The 19,799-nt window shown below is 52.7% G+C and overlaps 1 long non-coding RNA gene across 1 annotated transcript in view; it reads right to left on the bottom strand.

Annotated features, from left to right (window-relative positions):
* The window catches only part of LOC116664761, a 48,718-nt gene extending 34,184 nt beyond the window's left edge, over nt 1-14,534 (bottom strand). Inside the window, exons 1-2 of the long non-coding RNA XR_004321173.1 lie at nt 14,489-14,534; nt 13,966-14,152 (exon numbers count right to left, since the gene is read on the bottom strand). This is a non-coding gene — a long non-coding RNA (uncharacterized LOC116664761). The remainder of the gene's footprint in view (nt 1-13,965; nt 14,153-14,488) is intronic.
* Nucleotides 14,535-19,799: the final 5,265 nt, after the last annotated feature.

Below are 19,799 nucleotides of genomic sequence, written 5' to 3'. Positions count from 1 at the left end.
ATGAGTATCTTCACAAGACCCAGTTAGGCTGCCTTCCCAACTGTTCCCGTCTGTTCCTGACTTGTTCATCCATTTCTGCCGCTAACTCTATCAGATTCTAGTTACTTTGGGTTTCATGTGCTCATTTTTTCTCGTTTCTTAAAGTGAAAAATTAGGCCATTGGTTTAAGTCACTTCCTTTCTAAAACAAGAGTTTTGGAGTTATAAACTGCCCTCTGAGCACTGCTTTAACTGTGTTCCTTAACATCTGCTGTGCAGTATTTTCACGTCATTCAGTGTGAATTCTTTCTCTTCTTCACTGTGATTTCTTCCCTGACGCATGGGGATTTTTAAAGCACATCATTTAATACAAAAATATTTGGGGCTTTTCTGGAGCTCTTATTTGTATCGATTTCAAACGCAAGTCCATCGTTACCATAAGACACGTTCCGTAACATTTCAATCTTCTGAAGCTGATTAAGTGTTGTTTTATGGCCCCGCGTGAATTATTGTGGTAAGTATTCCATGTACGCTGGAAAATAATGTGAGCTCTGCAGTGTGGGGTAGTTTCCATAAATGTCAATTAAGTCACTTGGATCCTATAATTCAGATTTACAATCTAAATGGATAAATGTTTAAATCTATGGACTTATAATCATAATTTATAATTGAAATTCTGTGTCTACTGATTTTGTCTAGTTGTTTTATAGATGACTGGCAACAGTTTTACTTGCATAGTGTATTTATCTCTCTCGCCGCGTGGTGCAAGTGCTCTGAAGCTCTGTTACCAAGCTTGTCCAAGCTGGTCATTATTCTGTCTGGCTGACGGTTCTTCATTATCATGAAATGTCCTTCTTCATCTTTGACAACAGGCTTTGCCTCCAAGTCTATTTATACACTCTACATATTATTACCTTATATCTCTGTATCTTAAGTACATCTCATCATACGTGTATACATACATGCATTTATATAGTACATCTATCACATACCTTGCGTTGAAATAGGCACATCTGCACATCTGCACATCTGACATCTCCATTCAGACCCCCCCATCTAAGTGCTCAGACGCCTCCACCCGCGGCTGCTGGACTGCGCCGCACAGCCCTGGCACGTCCCTGCTCGGCGCTGCAGACTAGCTTCATGGATACAGAATCTGAGGCTGACAGACTTTTTTCGTTGCCTCGTTTTAAAAATGTCATTCTATCGTCTTCTGGTTTCTATTGTTTCTGGGAAGAAATCTCTATGAGTATAATCATTTGCCTTCTGTAACATGCCATCTTCCTCTAATTGCTTTTTAAAATTTCCTATTTAGATCTGGATTTCAGCAGCTTAGCTATGGAATGACTAGATGTGTGTGTGTGTGTGTGTGTGTTTTATCTTACTTGAAAGGGTTCTTGGATTTGTAACTTGGTGTCTTTAATCAAATTTAGGACATTTCAAACTATTATTTCTTCAGTTACATTTTTACCTTCCAGTATCTTCCTTGTCTCTTTATGACTCCAATTACAGATATATTAGACTTCATATTTAATCACAGGCCTTGAAGGCTGTGTTCATTTTCTTCAATGCCTTTTCTGTTCTTCAGAACTGATCATTTCTGTTGTACTGTTTTCAAGTTTGCTGATTCTTCTGCCATCTTCGTTCTTCTGTTAGGTCAACTCTGTGTATATTTCACTTCTGCTGTTGAGTACCTAAGGTCTGTAATTTCTACTTACAGCTCTTGGCCCGGGCTCCCCAGCTACTCACTCACTCTGCAACGCCCAGCACACACGCGACCAGGTGCATCGGAGCGTTTGCGTCTCACTGCAGCGTCTGGTTCGCCTGGGCGTGGCTATTTGCTGCTTCTTTTTCTTAAGCATGAGCCACGTTTTCCTGTTTCTTCACGTGCCTAGTCTTTTAAATTATTATTAAGTACAAGTCATTGGGGACGAAACGCTGCAGAGCCCCGGGATTAGTTAGTTCTCCTCTGGAGAATAGGTTTTATCTTTGCAGGCACTTTGGCTGGGCTCAAACCCCACACTCTGCAGTGGGCAACAACTGAACTCTGTTTAATTATGTTGCCTTTCAGATGCTGCCTTGGCACCAGAGTGTGGGTTTCGCTGCACACGGTGCAGTTTAGCAGCCAGCCAATGATCTGGGTGGACTGGAGGAGCCAGTCAGGGGCACCTCTCTTTCACCATTTTCCCCTAACTTTCTAGACGGCCACCCAGCCCCAGTCTCTCTTCTGGCATCTCCATCCAGAAACACTGCAGGTTTCTGCTGTCCAAACCCCAGACCGGGAATTAGGGAGGACCCTCAAGCAGAAAGGTGTGAACTCAAAAATTCAGCCAACTCTGTGGCCTGTATTCTAAGAGTAGAGTCCTCTGCAGCTCCTGCCCGTTATCAGTTACCCTCCACCGACATCAAAAGTTTTGTTTTCATCTGTGTTGTTCCGCTTTTGTAATGATTATCTATGAGTTAATCTGATAAAATTTTTCTGCCATTACCACAAACTTGAATTTCCACATATTGTGAGTCTTGCCTTATGATCAAACTGGTACTTCCTGGTCCCCACGTCTGACCTGAACTAGGATTAGCTATTTCTGCTCCTTTGATTTTTCCCAGCAGGTGTTTCTTAGAGAACCTGGAGAAAGTCCAGTGGACCAGACCACGCCAGGCTTGCCTATGGAGATCTCTCAGGCTCTGAAGCCACGCCAAGGAGAACAGGAAGCTGAAAAGCACCATCAGGGGAGTCACTTAAACCTGCCAACAGCCCCTTCTCAGAAAGGCCACCGTGATCGCCTCCCACAGGCAAGCCTTTAAAGCTTGTGTTAAGACTGCTTCCCTCCCAAAATTCACTCGAGGAAAAAAAGCAAAACTGATGAACTGGGAATCTTCAGAAAACCCGTTTCTGGAACAAATGTCTCTTCCTTGCTGCCCTTCCTCACCTGGATTAGAACGAGCGCCCCTTCACTGCACTGTGGCTTTAACGATAGGGTCACCTGGTCCCAGCTGGCCAGCGCCTGGCCTTGGGAGGGAGCTGGCCACTTTCTGGCCCAGCTGATTGTGGAAGGGGGTCTGCTCTTTATAGAAGGTCAGCCTCTTTTCTTCCCAGTAGGAGAATATAAATTTAAAACAAGAAGATAAGGCTTAATATTTAATTCTGAGATTTAAAAGGAAGCTGGCTATCACTGCTGTGTATCTGGATGAATACAATACAGTAACAATTAAGGAAAACACAGAAGAAAAAGAAATACTCCTGAGGAAACAGCCCCCTACCCCACCAGACTGACGGCGCCGCGTGCTGGGGAGACGTGGGGTGTTTGAAGTTTGATCACTGCTGGCGGAGGTGAAAACTGCTTCACCACTTAGGGAGCTACATACGCGTTCAACCTAGAATGTTGACCATATACACTCTTCAATCCTACAATCCAATCTTTATTTATTCCTCCATTTCGGGTATCTTGCAGCATGACCCATGTGAAAGAATGTTCTCTGCAGTGTTTTGTGTAATTGTCAAAACCTAGAAACAACTAAACAGCAATCAGCAGAAGAGTGGGCAAGTATATTTTGTAAATACATACGATAAATATAAATACACTTTGGTATAAATCACTTTGCCATTACAGACACAGCCTACATGTAAACGCATGGCAAGCACTAGGCATGTTCTACAGTGGGGAACTACACAGAAATAAAAATAAACTGCGGTGACGTGCAGTGTGACGGACAAATTTCACTAACACGATAGCAAGAGAAGCAAGACACAAAGGAACGGCAACTGTAGGACAATCACTCCAAAGTGAAACATGGATGTCTTTACACTGCATGGTTCGGGGGGAGTATATGGTGGTGAAACTACAAAGAAACACAAAGTAAGAAAATAATGACCATAAATGCCGCAGAGACGGGGGGCAGTCTGGTGGGGTCGTGGATACACGCTTTTGTGTATAATTATTTATTAACCTAAACGTACATTCACACTTAGCGCACTTTTCCATGTGTATGTTATATTTCATGATAATGTCGTTAAAATATAATGATATTAAGGAGAGATTAAGGGCCCCGAAGGCCTCTAAGTGTTCAGTACGTTAAGAAAGTTTCCAACAACACCTACTTGCCGTCCTCACCCGCCCCTCCAGCACCAGGGTGCTTTTCCTTTCACTCCAGGATTCCCGAAGAGCCCGTCATCTACACGTACTCGCTAGAATCTCTTCTCCAAGTGCACGTCATAAATGGTTGATGAGAACAAGCGGAGGCAGTTACGGGAAGTCCACCTGGAATGCGAAGCGCTTCTCCTCCTCACCCTCGTTAGCTTGGCATTGACATAAATTACCTCCAACGAAGTCCATTATGCTGTCCAAGTGAGCTCAGAACGGGAAACTCCCATTCTTCCTCAAACCAACCATCGGCTCATCTATCGTAGGTTGAAACGGCACCTCTGTTTGTGGGTGATGCCGTCCCCAAGGCCTTTGGTCACCCTGCTCTGGGGATGGTTCAGCTGCCCCAAGGTCCCCAGTCCCCAGGGCCTCTAGGATCTCAAGACACAGCTCAGCACGCTTCCCATCCACCCATCTCCACGGCGCTCCTCCCCGCGTGACTCTGCACCCCCAGATGGGACTCCACCGTCCCGCTCTCCGTCCTTCCATCCTTTCCCCTCTGCCACCCAGGAGTTCCCACCTGCCTCCTCCCCACCCCTGGACCTTCCCTTCCTGCTCTCACTGCACCCTGGCGTACAGAGGACACCGCTCCCCCAGACTTCTCACATCTCACCCCTCACACCCCTCTCCAGGCGCTCACTGCCACCCCAAACCGCTGTCCTCTTCTCTTTAAAAAAACAGCAAAGAGGAGAAGGACAAATTAAGGGGTGGGGATTAACAGACACATATTACTGTATACAAGATAAACAGCAAGGTCCTACCATACAGCACAAGGAACTGTATTCAGTACCTTGTAATAACCTAAAATGGAAAAGAATCTGAAAAGAAACTATACATGGACGTATACGTGCAACTGAATCACTTTGCTGTGCACCTGAAACCAACACTGTAAATCGACTACACTTCCATAAAAAATTTAAAAGAAAAAGCAAACAACACATTTAAAGAAACAAGATTTAAAAATAGATTCAGGGACATGGGATCCAACTGCAGGACCCTCTTCTGCCCTTCTGGCCACGCCCCTCCTTCGTGGTTGGCTCCCACACCGACCTGCGGCCTCCTGTCTGCCCGGCTCTGGACTCAGTCCGCGACCGGGACGTCACCTTAGACCAGGGCTTCTCAGCAGCAGTGCCTGCTGACACCTGGGCAGGTGACTTGTCGTGAAGCCCCGCTGTGCACTGGAGGATGCTAGCCAGCAGCCCTGGGTTCAGCCCACCAGGCAGCGCCTCCCGACCGGGACAACCAGAACTACTTCCGGACGTTACCAGACACCCCGGAGCAGGGGTGGGAGCGGGACGACACCCTCACAAGGAGCCACTGCTTTAAACGACCCGTCTAACATCCCGAGCTTTTCTCTCCTTGACCCTCTCGGCTCTGACGATCACATCCTGCGCCCTCCTGAGACACCTCTCAAGAGGTCAGGTCTCGACTTGGGCGTCACCAAGGGCCACACGACCCCCCGAGTCTCACCGTCAAACACTTCCCCCCACGCGCCTCCTCGCCGACCTCGCGGACGCCCCGGCTCCCCAGCCTGCTTGTTCACCCTCGTCCCCGTCCGGCTCCTCCGCCTCTCCGTCCCCAGCCTGGACTCTGGGGTTTGACGCCGCCTTTACAAACACCCGTCCCTACCCTGCCCATCCCTCTCAACTGATTAGTTCAGATTCTGCTTCTCTGGAGCATCCCTGGGGCCCGCGGAGCCCGACTGTCCGCTTGAGCTGTCCGCGCACCACAGCCCCAAGGTGGGGGAACCGCCTCGCCGCGGCTGACGCCGTGTGACCGCCGGCCCCTAAGGGACGCTCAAGCCACCAGGCGATCCTACTTGGCTCCCAGTCGCTCTTGTGTTTTCATTGCTGACATTTCCATACCTCATCCTCTCTGTGGAAATCCTCACACCTCCCTCACCCCAAGCTTTCAGGCAGCAGCTTTCTCCTTGACCTCGTAGAAGAACAAGCGGCTGTTTAGAACTGCACCCCGCCCACCAACACGCCCTGACTAACGGTATCTGCCCTGAGATGTATTTCACTCATGTTTTGGATTGTCTTTCTTATTACTTGGGAACAAACGCTCCCAGAAGAGAAGGGCTCTTCTGGCTTGTTCACTGCTGTACCCTGATGCCCAGTACAGAGCAGGTGCTCAGAAAATACTCGTTCAAGTGACAAACCAACAGATAAAGCAGCGCCCATGTGTGCGGGGGGACGACAGCACTGATCTCGTCACTGCCCATCTCTGCCCCACAGCGTGGCCCCGTGACAGGGGGAACAGGCAGCCGTCTGTCCCTTCCCTCTGTGCCTGCGGTCCCAGGACGGAGCAGGAGACGCTCTGCAAACCTCTCACTTTTGACTAATCTTTGGTTGTCCTCCTTTCATCTTTCACCTGTCTGCTCAACTCTGGAACGCTCTGTGTTAGCTGTGCCCCCAGAACAAGGAGTGTGCTGCTCACACTGTCCAGGGATCATCCGCCCTTGACAAACAAGGAGCCACGGCCCGTCCCTGCAGCGACGTTTAACCTTCAGATCTTCACACAACTTTAATTTCAACTTTGGTTTAAAGTTCAGCGCCTACTAGGCATCCGACACTCTGCTGGGGGCCAAGACATGTAAAACAAGGCATGACCCCTGGTACCAAGGATTCACAGTCTAATCGGGAAGAAAGACGATAAGAAGTACACACATCAACAGATGTATGACTGTAAGCATCACAAACGTCAGCGAGGGGAACGCTCAGTGACAACAGCGGCCAGCCTGCTGGGAGGAGCTTGGCCACAGCGGTGTTTACCACGAAGTGCGAGGGTCACCCCGGGAGCTGTGAGCACATCTCAGTGGGGGGCAGTCCTACTTCTGACAGACCGCGCAGCCCTAAGTCTCAACTACAGTGGGGGTGGGGAGACACCCCCAGGGCCTCTCCAGCTTTGGGTACTTTTTCTGCTTCCTACCCTCTGCTCCTCACATGCCCGCAGACCTGAGAATCAGCCAAGAAAGCGAGGCCGCGCAACTCCAGGCGGCTCCAGCACGCAGGCCAGGCCAGGCGAGGACGCCGTGGGCCTGGACTCGTGTTTAGCAGAACACGCTTCACTGAGAGATGTGTGAGCCCCGCCTGGGCCAGTCTCGTCGCTGAGCTGCCCCTCGGCCAGCCCAGTGCCCGGGGACACAGACCCAGCCAGAGTGAGGGCCCCCCGGCTCTCACGGGGCCCTGTCAGGCCCTGAAGTTACTTGGGGTATATTCTGAACTCCTTACTAACTTGTCTGGGTGTGCCCCCAAACCCAGGCCCGAGGCTGGAAAAAATGCATAAATCACATCTCCTCACACTGTGCGAAGACCTTCCCTTCCCCGCTCAGTTAAAGCGAGAAGGTACCTACGCTCTACCTCGGTGACTGGTTTCCCCGTTCACATCTGGATCTTCCGAACTAATCTCTCATAAGAAACTGCACCCCTCCAGACACCTAATTCTGGTTTCTCAATATAGCCGGTTTCCTACAAATTCCAGGCTCTATGAGAGAAGGGAGGGGAGTGGGGGCAGGGACCTAGAAGCGCCACTTTTATTGCCACGAATGATGATCAGAGCCTCCGCCTCCTTCCTGCACAAAGCACAGGATATTTATTGGAAAATGCTTAAGAGAACCTTGGATGAGACTGAAATCTCACCACAGTCAACTGAGCAGAGGAGCAACGTGCACAGACAACTGGGCTTCGAATCAGCCCGATTTTAGACCCAGCTCCTGGGAAAGGACCCACACAGTACACAAACAACGGCTGAGCTGTGTGGGAGGTCACGGCGCTGATCCACATTCTCCTGGAGGGAGTCTCCAGTGACTGGACACAGGGCTCTGTGTGTGACCCTGGCCTGATGGATACTTGCACCAACAACCTGAGGAAACTCAGGAAACGTGTCCACCAAGTGCGTACATGACAAAGCTGGGGAGAAGCAGTACGTGGGTTACAAATATTTGACATGCTTTAAGAAACAGCTAACGAGCTGAAACTGACTTCATATTAAAAAGTCCTGCTCTTCAAAACCTCAACTGCAGAATCTAGAGAAAACTGAAGACAGCAGTTTGTGTTTAAATAATAATAATAATTAATAATAATAAGGAAGCTTTCTGAATGACAGCATTTAAACATGGTCCATTTGATGGCAGACTGTTACCTTCCTCAGCCCCAAGGCTTGGTCTCATGTTCTCAGCAACCAGCACACATCAGGCCATTAACAAACGTGTGCTGGGATAATCAGTGGACAAGGCAGATACAGAGCAGCCAGCAAAGGGGCTGTGGGACGGTCTGTGCAGATGGGACGAGAGTGGCCCTGGGACAATACTGACAGTGCTCGCCAGGAGGCCCAGTTTGGTCTAGCATCAGGCAGAGGAGACACTGATACAGCATCGAAAGCTTAAAGGAGGCCACTGAGACAACCAGAGGGTCTTGAAACCCTGTGGCAAGGTCAGGATGGGCTTTTAGAGCAGTGAAAATGCTCTGCCTGACATCACAGTGCGCGACACTAGCCACCACATACCTGTTTAAACCCACAGAACAAGCGACACCAAGAGTGCACCCTGAGGTCAGCTCGGCTCTGAGCGGCACCCACGTGTCAGAGCAGCGTCACTGACTGTAACAGACGTACCACTGGTGGGGATGTGGATGAGGGCAGAGGCACGCGGGTGTGGCGAAGGGGGTACAGGGGCACCACCTGTGTGTCCCTTTTGATTTTGCCACGAACCTAAAACAGCTCTTTAAAAAAGACTTTTTTAAAAAAAAGATGAAACCATTAAATAACCTTAAATAAATGTTAATATTGTGAAAAATTAAAACTAAGCAAAAGCCAAGGTAGGAGTGACAACTTTGCAGGAGGTCAGGTGGGAAGAGGGTGTGGTCTCCACGGGACCGGGTCAGAGCGGGGCCCCAGGCTGCCCGACGAGGAGGCGCGTCTGCTTCCATAGGGAAGAATTTTGCCCAAACCCAGCCCAGCCCGCCTTCTGTCTACCCATCATCGGACTCTTCAGGGAGCCGCGCGTGACCCACATCAGGGCAGCTGAAGGAGGAAGTCCGGTGCCCTGCTCCCCATGCAGAGGCCCTCCTGTGCGCAGGCCGAGGGAGGAGGCAGGTCGGGAAGCCCTCGGGCTCACACAGGGGCTCCTCTGGGCCGAGGGAGGAAGTGGGGGGCACAGGGCCACGTGCCGCGCGGAGGACTTGCCCCAGCCTCTTCTCCTGCGGAGGCGCAGGCACAGGCACTAAACGGTGAAGGATCGCTCAGAAAAGTGGACGTGAGGTCCGCCAGCAGGCATCTTCAGGTAACATCTGTGACCGCCGCCCGCCCCCCGCCCTGCCCCCCACCCCCCTGCAGAAGACCCTCCAGACCCCCAGGAACAGAGCTGTCCGTGTACGGGCACACTTACAAAGGAGTGCGACTAAGGGCGCCACCTGTCTGCTGGCTTTGAACCGTCAGGTAAAGCCCCGGAGCCCCAGGGGACAGGCGCGCGCACCTCTGCCGCCGGCCTCAGGCACACGCGGCGGAACCAGCGCGTCCCGCCGCCCGTGCACAGGCCCAGCGCGGGAAGGCGCCCCTCCGGCCGCCCGCTCAGCGCACCTCCACCTGCAGGGCCGCGGCGGGCCTGTCACAAACCGCGGCCCGTCAGAGTAGAGCCCGCCCTCGGCCGGCACACACTCACCACGCGGCAGCACGCTGTGTAGACGGGGTCTTTCCAAAGGTGCCCGGCTGGGTGGAAAATCACAAACCGTGGCGTGGTGGTGAAAAGCCGCTCACCCCAAAGAGGGAAATAACCCCGTTTCACAGGTGAGACCCTGCAGGGAGCGCGCTGATTTAGGCCGGTGGGTCACAGGTGCTGGCGTTTGGCTCCAGGGGAGCTGCGCGGTCCCCTGGCAGACACGCCGGGGACCGGGGCTGTCCCCCTCTGGAGTCAGGATGCGGGCTAACGGCTACCGTTTCCGAGAGGTCCTGTGATCCAGCTGCGACGAACCAAATGTGTCCCAAATGGGTGAGCTCTTAGCTCCTTTTCCCACCACATAACAACTAACCCGCTGGGAAGGCCCTGCTTGAGAAACAGCACACGGATGGTTAGTGATGCGCTGACCCTCTGCAGGTCCACGGTCAAGGAGACTGAGGTCTGGATGTGAAATGACCAGTCAAGATGACACTCCATGGTGACAGGTGGGACTGGAACGTGGCCTCCCCACAGGTCTGTGGACAAAAGCCACCTGGACGCAGAGCTGACAGGTGCCCACACAAGTGCCCAGTCCACAGTGTTTACATAAGCACAGCTCAGCAGAAACGCAACTCCGAAAAGCACTCCGGCTCCCTGCAGAGGTGCAGTGCAACCACTGGGAAGACTTGGGCTCAGTCTGAAGTGGGGGAGGGGACCCCTCCCGTGCAACAATTTATCACCTGTGCCCAACGCTGGTGCTCGCAGGTGAAGAAGAGGCGGCAGGCACACCTGTGTCCACTGGCATCGCGCTAAATCGATACAAAACATTAGTCAAACGGCCAATTTCCTGTCACCCAAAGAGTCACCAGAAGTATTTCAACAGTTTTTCCAGGCATGAATTTTACATTTTCAGGCCTGGAGTCTTCCTCAGATATTTACGGAAAACATTACAATGCTATGACGCTATTCCTGCAAAATTGGGAATAGCAGTATTCAGGTGTCAGGGGCAGCGTGCCAACAGCTTGGGGGGGGGGGGTAAGGAGGCCCCCCCGTCACCGTTCCCTTGGGTCTCCAGCTTGCGACTTCTGGCTTCAGAACAATGCTAAACACGGGCCCTTGACAACTGTTCCCTCAAATATCGCACTGGTTTCGCTCTCTGTTACGGACTTTGTCACTCGTTTGTTCAACAGACGTTCACTGAGCCCTGCTCTCCGTACGGAGAGACTGAGCAGACAAACCAGAGTGTCCTCATGCGCGTGTCCCGGAGGGGGTTACGTGATCACGTGACGCTTACGTCCCGGGGGGGGAAATTGCGTGATCACGTGACATGTCCGGGGGGCCTACGTGATCACGTGACACTTACGTCCAGGAGGGGGCTACGTGATCACGCAATGCCTACGTCCTGGAGCGGGGGTTACGTGACCACATGACATGTCCTGCGAGGGGCGGGTTATGTGATCACACGATCTTGTAAATAAAACACCATCACAGGTGTTGTAAATAAAGGTTTGTAAACAGAATTTTCTCTCTTCTTCACTTTAGAAGATGACGCTACATGGGGTAGCAGGGAAATATCCTACCATCGCGTTTCGGCAAAGACACGTCCTGGAAGTCCAGCCTCTAAAACGTGCCTGCAAGGAGCGCCCACGATCAACAGGCGGTGGGGGGAGGAAGGGCGTCTTCAGAGCTTTCAGGTCCTGCAGCGAGACGTGCCGGAAGTTTCTTTCTTTTCCCAGAACTCAAGCAGCAGGTATTTTTAAGAAAAGCTGTAAGACGCTTTTCATTTTTTTCTTTGTTGTCACAACTTCGTGGATATACAAGTGACCAGCGACCTTTTCTTTGTTTTTTTTTAGCACTTTACAATTTGACTTTGCGAGTCACGGATTGCCCCACGGGGTAGGGGTTTTCCCCGCTGAGCCTCGCCCCATCAGCCGGAGACCAAGGGCGACCCGGGAAGATGGGGTGTTTGGACCTTGTCACTGGCCGTCTCGCAGACTCAGCTCCGGAGCAGTATGTTTTACCGCGGTCACTACAAGAAACCGCTTTATGAAAACTGTCACTCCAAATCCTTCACGGAGCGAGTCAGGACATAAATAATTAAGAAATTTCTTGCTGCATTTGTGGTTGAGGGCACAATGCGCTAACCCTCAGGGCCTGATATAAAAAGTCCAAGGTAAATATTTTTTGCGTCCAATTCTCGGAAAAGGTTTACTTCTTCCCAAGAACTAAAATGGTTCTTCTTTTCAGAGGAAAAGAATTTGATTTTCACCACGTCTTCATTTTCGTCTTGCGTTCCAGGAAGCTCAGAGTCAGATGTGTGGCTGAGATAGCACATCTCTGTCGGCTTTTGGTCTATTTACATCTGTGAGGATATCTGTTAAATGTCCTCAGTTTACGGGTAAAGACATTAATCAGACACATCACAGGTGATGTGTCAAGGGTCACAAAACCTAGACCTCAGACTTGGACCTAGAATAGGAACCCAGAGCTCATTTTATTCTTTATTAAATTTAGCTAAATACCCACGGTCCCTTGTCTGAGTTCACAGACCGTAACGGCTCCCATCCCCGTGAACCCCTGCTCCACAACTCACACAACAGGAACTCGAATGCTGCCAGGGTCTCTTTGTCTGTCTACATCCCGAGCAGTGGCACAATAAAAATCCACTTCAGTTTATCCCAAACCGAAGCAGGTTTGGACCAAAAGGGATGCGTCAACTAAGTGGTTTGATCCAGGCAAGAATTAAATGTTTAGAAACAGATCTTAACCACAACGAACCACAGCAAGTCAGCTGGCTCTAAACTCCCACCAGAGCTGAGAGAGAGGTCTGTAATCTACTGGTAGCTGAAGGCAATCTCCCTACCATTTCTCTCCCACGTAGCAGAACCCCCCAAACAACAACTCAGGCAGACGTCTGTCCAGACACTCGGGCTCCCTCCAGAATGCTCGGTGCCCCTCACTTCACGACGAGGGCTGAGGCAGTCCTGCACTTAGAGGTGCAGCTGAAAAAGGTATTCTGTTATCCCTTTATCAAAATTCACGCCCTGGCTCTGTGATCCAACCCCATGTGGACATCTGTTTTTCTCGCTCCACTGATCTAGGAGCCCCAGTGGTGTCGTCCCAAAGAGCTGAATGCCAGTCTGTTTAACACACTGATCCCCGGATTCCATTCGTATAAATGGCTGCCTACAGCTTTAAGCCTGTCCATCGCAAAGACAGATTTCTGGTCAAGTTGTGACTACTTAAAGGTGTCCACTTCATCGTGATGACTGTCCCATATACCGTCACCTCTGGCAACAAAAAACTTAACTACTATTATTATTATTATTAAAGTTTCAAATGAAGAATTACCAGTCGTGGGACACCCCTGTGAAGAGTCGACCAGTCTCTGATCTCAGAATCTATGGCGAGGCCAACAATAAAGCTAATAACATAACTTATTTCAACTTAGAAGTGCAAAATCTTTGAGGAGCTATTTCATCCAACAAATATTCGCTGAGCCCTCTCTAAGGATCAGGCTGGGGATACTCTGCCGGACAGAGTATCATAAGCACCAAAGACAAAGAGTATTTTCAGGGAAGCGGACTTGCCCAGATCCTGATCAGCAAGGGGAAGGGGATAAACAGGCCGGGGGGAGGGGCTGGACACCACGACAGAGGAGGTGTCAGGAAAGTCCTTCATGAGAAACTGGCTCCAAGGAGGAAAGGAAATTAACGCCCAAAGAAACAGGGAAGAGTTGACCCAGGGCACAAAGGGCAGGCACATCGGAGGGTCAGAACATAGGAGACAGGACGACAGGTGCTGGCGAGGGCGTGGAGAAGAGGCAGTCCTCCCGCCCGGGGTGGGGGGCATCCAAATGGCACAGTCACCATGGAAAACAGTACGGAGGGGCCGCAGAAAGTTACACATAGAACCACCATGGGGTCCAGCAGCCCCACTCCTGGGCATCTATCCAAGAGACTGAAATCAGGACCTTAAAGAGTGACCCGCTGCCCCTGCTCACTGGGAAATTATCCACACCCCCCAAGATACAGAAGCAGCCTGAGTGCCCATGGACAAACTGAAGGACAGAGAAGGTGTGGCACACGCGCACGACGGAGGACCGTTCAGCCTCTAAAACGAAGGAAACCCTGCAACAGGCAAGCACACGGTGCTCAGTGAAGTAAGCCAGTCACAGGAAGATTCCACTTACCTGGGGTCTCCAACATCGCCAGGCTCACAGAATCCAGGGGTGGAGTGGTGGCTGCCAGGGGCTGGGGACGGAGGAAGAGGCAGCTGCAGGCATCACGATGCGTGGGCTCTGCAGACCTGCTGCCCACACGGCGCCACGGTCAACACTGACGCACTGACACTTAAGAGGGTGCTGCATGTCCAGTGTCCTTGCCACAACAAAATAAAATAAAAGAAGAAAGAAAAGAAAGGCTCAGGAAGAGGGATGGACACACGGAGCTGGTCGGTGGCAGAGGGCAGCTCAGGGCCGCACAGACTGGCCTGGGAGCTTGGGTTTCACTGTAAACACCACGGAAAGGCCCTGAGATCTTCTAAGAAGAAGGGTGACGAGCTCTGAGTCCCGTCTGAAAGTGACCAGCACGGCCTCTGCACAGACTGAGACGCGGGAGCTCAAGCAATGGGGGGCAAGGCGGCTCCTTAGGAACGGGGGTCTCCAAAGGGTTCTCAGGGATGCCTCACGCTTCCGGGTCACCTGTCTTACACACCTGGGAACCCTTGCACTGCACACCATCACCTTCCAAGGAGTCCAGGGCGACCGGGAGGTAAGAAATAAAGCGAGCTACTCCTTAGCCCCTCAGATGGAAGGGGAGCGTGTCTGACACCCAGTCCCCTGCACAGCTGTGGGCTGGATGTATTTTCGTCTCTCCTGCATCTCGGATACGCCCACGAGAAATTAACCTGCACTGAAACCATGACAACTGCTGGAATCCTACTGCCCGCTGGTGAAGGTCAGGGACCTTGCCCGTGAAGCTGGACCAAATTAGCCCGCAAGCAGCATCTCCCAGGAGGGGAAGGTCAGCTTCCCGCAAGGAGCGCTCATTAGCGGAGCAGAGCGCGGCTGGCTGTGCCCGCTGTGGGGAGGGGTGGTTGCACGGTGTCTGCAGGAGCTCCGGGGCCCCTGGAGGTGGGGCCGGCATTCTCAGGGCCAGGGGGACAGCGGGGAGGCCAAAGGGCTGGGCGTCCAGGCCTCACCCCGACTCCCCCAGATTGGTTAGGTCTTACCTCTTCTCCCAGAGGCTCTGAGTAAGATTTAATGTTAACATAGGATCCTCTGTCCCCAGATACTGAGGATGGCATAAGTAGATGGTCTCCTGGGACAATTGGCATCCGACCAGCTGTGTGTGTCGCTCAGCCTGCCCTCCCCCTGACGGCTCTGGTCAGGACCTCCAGCGACTCATCCGCAGGCTCAGCTGACACCTCCCATCTTTATGCTGACGCGGTAGCCCACTCCGTCCTTACGGACTCCCTTCTCACCTACACCACGGCCTGGTCCACAGCCTCCGCACCGAGCTGCTCGGGTGTAAGCCGGGTCCCCTCTCGAGGGCAGCCTCAGGGCGCCTCCGCCGGGTGGTCCCACTGCATCAGAATCTGCCTGATCGCAGCTGAGCTCATCACTTTTCCCACAGCCCGGTCTCCTCCTGTCCCCTGATGCAGCTGTGGTGAGTCTCCTCGTGCTGGAAGTCTTCCATATCACATGAGTTCAGAAGCACCGTGTGTGCACACTCGTGAGTGTGTGCATGTGTACACGTGTTGAGTGTGCTCACATGGGTGTGTGTGCGTGTTGAGTGTTGTGCAAGCGTGTGTGTGTGTGTGCCCTTGCACACACATACTTCTGTATAAACCTGCATCCCCAACCAAGGCTGGGCTCCAGTATCTGACACGCCTTCTCCCCAGCTCCCCGCGGCCCTCAGAGGCCCCTCACACTCAGCCACTGCCTGGGCCCAAAGGTCACTGATGTTCACACCGTTTTTCAGGATCTAATTAAGCAGCAGCCAATCAGAGTGAGCAACTGCTGTGGCGACGACTGGATTAGTGGGGAAACGTACCAAGGGGCACATCTGAACTTCACAGAACTCTTCTGGAAGCAAAGGCTGAGCCCAGATGGTTTTGATGCTTCATCGTGGGAAAAGTCTGACATCACAGGGAGATGGGCGACTAAAAACCCCTCCCAGAGCAGCGCCCTGCAGGAAGCCCCACCTCCCGTGAGCGTGGAGACGCCCGCTCCGCCCAGCTCCGGGCCCGCGCCCCCCGCTACCACCAAACCTGAGTAACTCTGCAGTTGCCCTGGGACAGCGCCTTCAAGACTCACCAGTGTGTTCCATGCGTGAGGGTGTCGTGTAGACAGAGCGCTGCTGGGAACAGGAGGGCAGAGGAAAGAGGACAGGCGGCTGACCACAGGACAGCAGCAACACTGCACCCCTGGGCGGGCCTGGAGAGCAGGGCCGCGTGGGAGGCACCCGCGCCCACCCGCACGCGGGACGTCACAGGCACCCGTCACTATTTCAGGACAGCAAGGACACAGTGCTTTCCCGGCACCCGTCACAGCCAACGTGCAGGCCGAGGAGAGAAGTCCGGTGCTTGCCTGCCCTCCTTGCATTCAAAGTGCCACCAGCGCTTGCATTTCACTGTAACAGCTCCTTCATTGTCCATGAGAGGCCACTGCTGTGGGCTGAATTCGTCCATATCTGCCCCCCTCCCCACCTCATATGCTGGCATTTTAGGACGTGGGGCCTTTGGCAGCTGATTAGGTCATGCGGGTGGAGCCCTCGTGACGGGTGGGATCAGAGTGCCTGTAAGAGTCCACACGCGGACACAGCCAGAAGATGACCGTCCCGGGACGCTGGAGCCTTGACCCTGGACTTCCCTGCCCCGAGAACCGGGACAAGCACGTTTCTGTTGAAGCCGCCCCGCCCACCGCACTTTTGCTAAAGCCGCTGAACCAAGACAGCCACCCACAGGACGGCACGGTGACTCTGACACAGTCAGCTGTCCTTGCCCGCACGGCTGCAGGCGCCCCGGATGGGTCAGCTCTGTGTTTCATCTCTCTCATGCCTTCTCTGCGCTCGCAGGCCCTTGAGAACCATTTAGTAACTGCACAGCACCCCGACTACTTTGAAGTACTCTGTCCAGGGGGTGACATGGGTCAGAAGCACTGACAGGCTAGAATTCACTAGGAAAGGGGAATCAGGGAGGGAGGGGCTGGAAACGCCTTCCCCAGAACTGCTGAGCCAAGAGCAGAGGGCGCAGACTCGGAGAGGACGTGACAGCTGCTCCACGATGCCCGCCGGGCTACGAGGGGCGGGAGGAACACCTCTAGGTCCCTTAGATGGAAGGCGGGCAGCTGGGGATTCAGCTGCTGGACCCTGGCGCCACCCACCACGTGACCACAGGTTTCCTCGTCCGAGACCTGGGACGGCCCCACCCCGTCATTATCACCCCTTTCCACAGACGAGCAAACTGCTGCTAACGTCTGCTTTGATCAAGGTTATGGAGCTGTGAGTAATTTAAAGATTAGTGCCAACCTCTATTAAAATTTCATGTTTGAAACAAGGGGAAAAACATCCAAATTCAATTCTCTGGCTCCATCTTTGCCTCCTTTTCCTGTTTTGCTTTGTTTCGTTTTTCCTGAGCGAGCACAACGCCCTTCAGGCCTGCAGGCCGCCGGCTGCCCGGCTGCCCGGCTGCCCGGCTGCCCAGCTGCCCCTCCAGTGGAGCGACCTGACTCCCGTCCCCGGGGAGCCCTGCCCTCCTAGGACACCTTCTCCTGCAGCTCCAGCAGGTTCTGCAGACAGGACCCTGGGAGCCCGCAGAGCGTACGACCCGTCCCCTCTCCCGAGAGCGCCGTGGTGACGCCTCCCGGCCCGGATCTCGCAGCGGGAGGACTCTGGAGACCGAGGGCCAGGACAGGCAAAGGGCTTCGCTCAGGCCCACGCGGCATCTGCCGCAGAGCCGGAGACGCACACCCGGCTGCTTGGTTCTCAGATGGGCCTTCTTTCCACCACACTGGCCCCGACAGTTCTGTTCACCCTGGAAGGGGGGAGGTGAGCAAATGGAGGGGGGCCTCTCAGCAGAGGAGAAACCCACTTATCTGATCTCCCCAGAGTCCTTGGTTGAGTGTGGCCACTGTTCCGTGTCCCCAGGGCACAGGGGACGACCGCATCCCCTGTCCTGACGTGGCCTGGAAGCCTCCGAGCTGACCGTCTGCCCATCTTTCTTTCCCTACGTCCTGTGAGAGCCTAGTTAAGCCCAACACTGACACGAGTGCTTTCGGCCTCAGAGATAAAAATAACTGGTGAGGCTTAAAGGAGTTCTGTCCCAGTTTACTTAAGGCATAATCTCAAATATCGCTTTGTCCTAATTACCGTGCGGTCCCCCGAAGGCGGGGAGAGCGGAGAAAACCGGAGAGCAGGGCTAGGTTGTGCTTCTGATCTTCAATCTGACTCTCAGATCTTCCCAGATGCCCCCAGAGCAGAGGGGCCGCTGGGAGAGGGGCTTCCGTTTCGGCCCTTGGAGAAGAAAGTGGACAAGGGGTGAGGCCAAGACACTCGGGGGAACGAGAAGGCTGAGCTCGAAGCGTTCGAGACAGTTCCTCTCCTTAAACGCAGTGACAGTTGCTCAGCAGACGTCACCGTGCTGCCGCCTTGACTTTGGACGATGCCCTCCCACGTCGCGTCTCAGCCACAGCCGGTGGGACCAGCTGGGTGGACGGCGGTCCTGCTCACTGTGAGCCTGCGTTAACATTTGAATTTCTCATCACACAGAAAATGTCATGGAAATCTATCTTTAAATTTATAAGTACACACACACACACACACACACACACGGGGGAGAAAAACCCCTAGGCAGACATTTTCTTTCCAGACTGTTGGACGGACCATAAACTCAGCCAGAGGTGTACCTGGAGCCCCTTAGTAAGGTAACTTATTCCCTGAAAAGCAGAAGAATCCTTCAGACAGACCGTGGAGCAGACAAGTAGGGGATTCAAGCAGCCTGAGTCACTGCTCACCCGCCAGCCACGCCCTCCATCCCTTCAGGCCGACGCCCGTCACCGCAGACACATCCCGCATCGGGGACCGTTCTGTGTGGACCCTTCCTTTTCAGAGACTGAAATGTTGACAACATCTAGGGGTCCTCCCTTCGAGCCTCCCCACCGAAATCAAACATGAAAAAGCTGAAGCTTAATAAAATAGCTCCCGTCCTGATGCAGGTGATGGATGAGCATGAGTTTGTTTATTCTGCAAATATTTATCCAGCCTCCACTCCGTGAAAGGCCCACACGGGGCACTGGGGTATGCTGTTACATGTGCTAACACTTAAATTTTTCTGTGTCTAGGATGCTTTATAACTTGCTCCAAGTGCTCCACGCAAAAGATCCCTGAAGGGTGCGGCGTGCCAGCAGCAAGGAATTTCATCACTGTAAATCACACACATACACAAATAAGAGCATTATTTAAATGAGGGGCCCTTTACTTACAGAAACCCTAGCACAGTTATTTTCTTTCAAGATCTAATTAGATTTAAAGCTTCATTTGGGAAACAGAAGATGAAAATGAACCTCTCCTCTGAGGGCCGTCTGGGTGGGGCTCAGTGGCATATGTATCATTTTTCCATCGGACACCAGGTAATAATCAAACAAAAGAGCTCGGTCTGTGCCGCACAAGGGGAGAGGAGACAACCCCAGTAGCGTGTGGGACAGCGGACGGCGGACGCTCCCCGCGCTCAGTGACTGCCTTCCATTTTTTAACGGCTGTTTCAGGAACAGTGACATTGTTCACTTGGGTGATTCCCAGTATAACTCAGACACGTTCAGTCAAGGACCGTACAAAAGTTCCAAAAACAAAATACCTTGAGATACGAACATACAGACATCATACTTTCAGGAGTCAGTGCAGAGTTCCCTGAAATTTAACACAAGACGAACCGTACCTCAGTCCTTAAGTCACATCTGACCCTTAGTGGGACCTTGAAGTACTTGTGTGGGTAGATGAGCAAGTGAGGCCCCTTCGGAGAACCTTC

The sequence above is a fragment of the Camelus ferus genome, chromosome 7 (assembly GCF_009834535.1).
Source record: "Camelus ferus isolate YT-003-E chromosome 7, BCGSAC_Cfer_1.0, whole genome shotgun sequence".
Classification (NCBI taxonomy): Eukaryota; Metazoa; Chordata; class Mammalia; order Artiodactyla; family Camelidae; genus Camelus; species Camelus ferus.
This window is presented reverse-complemented; position numbering and strand designations above follow the sequence as displayed.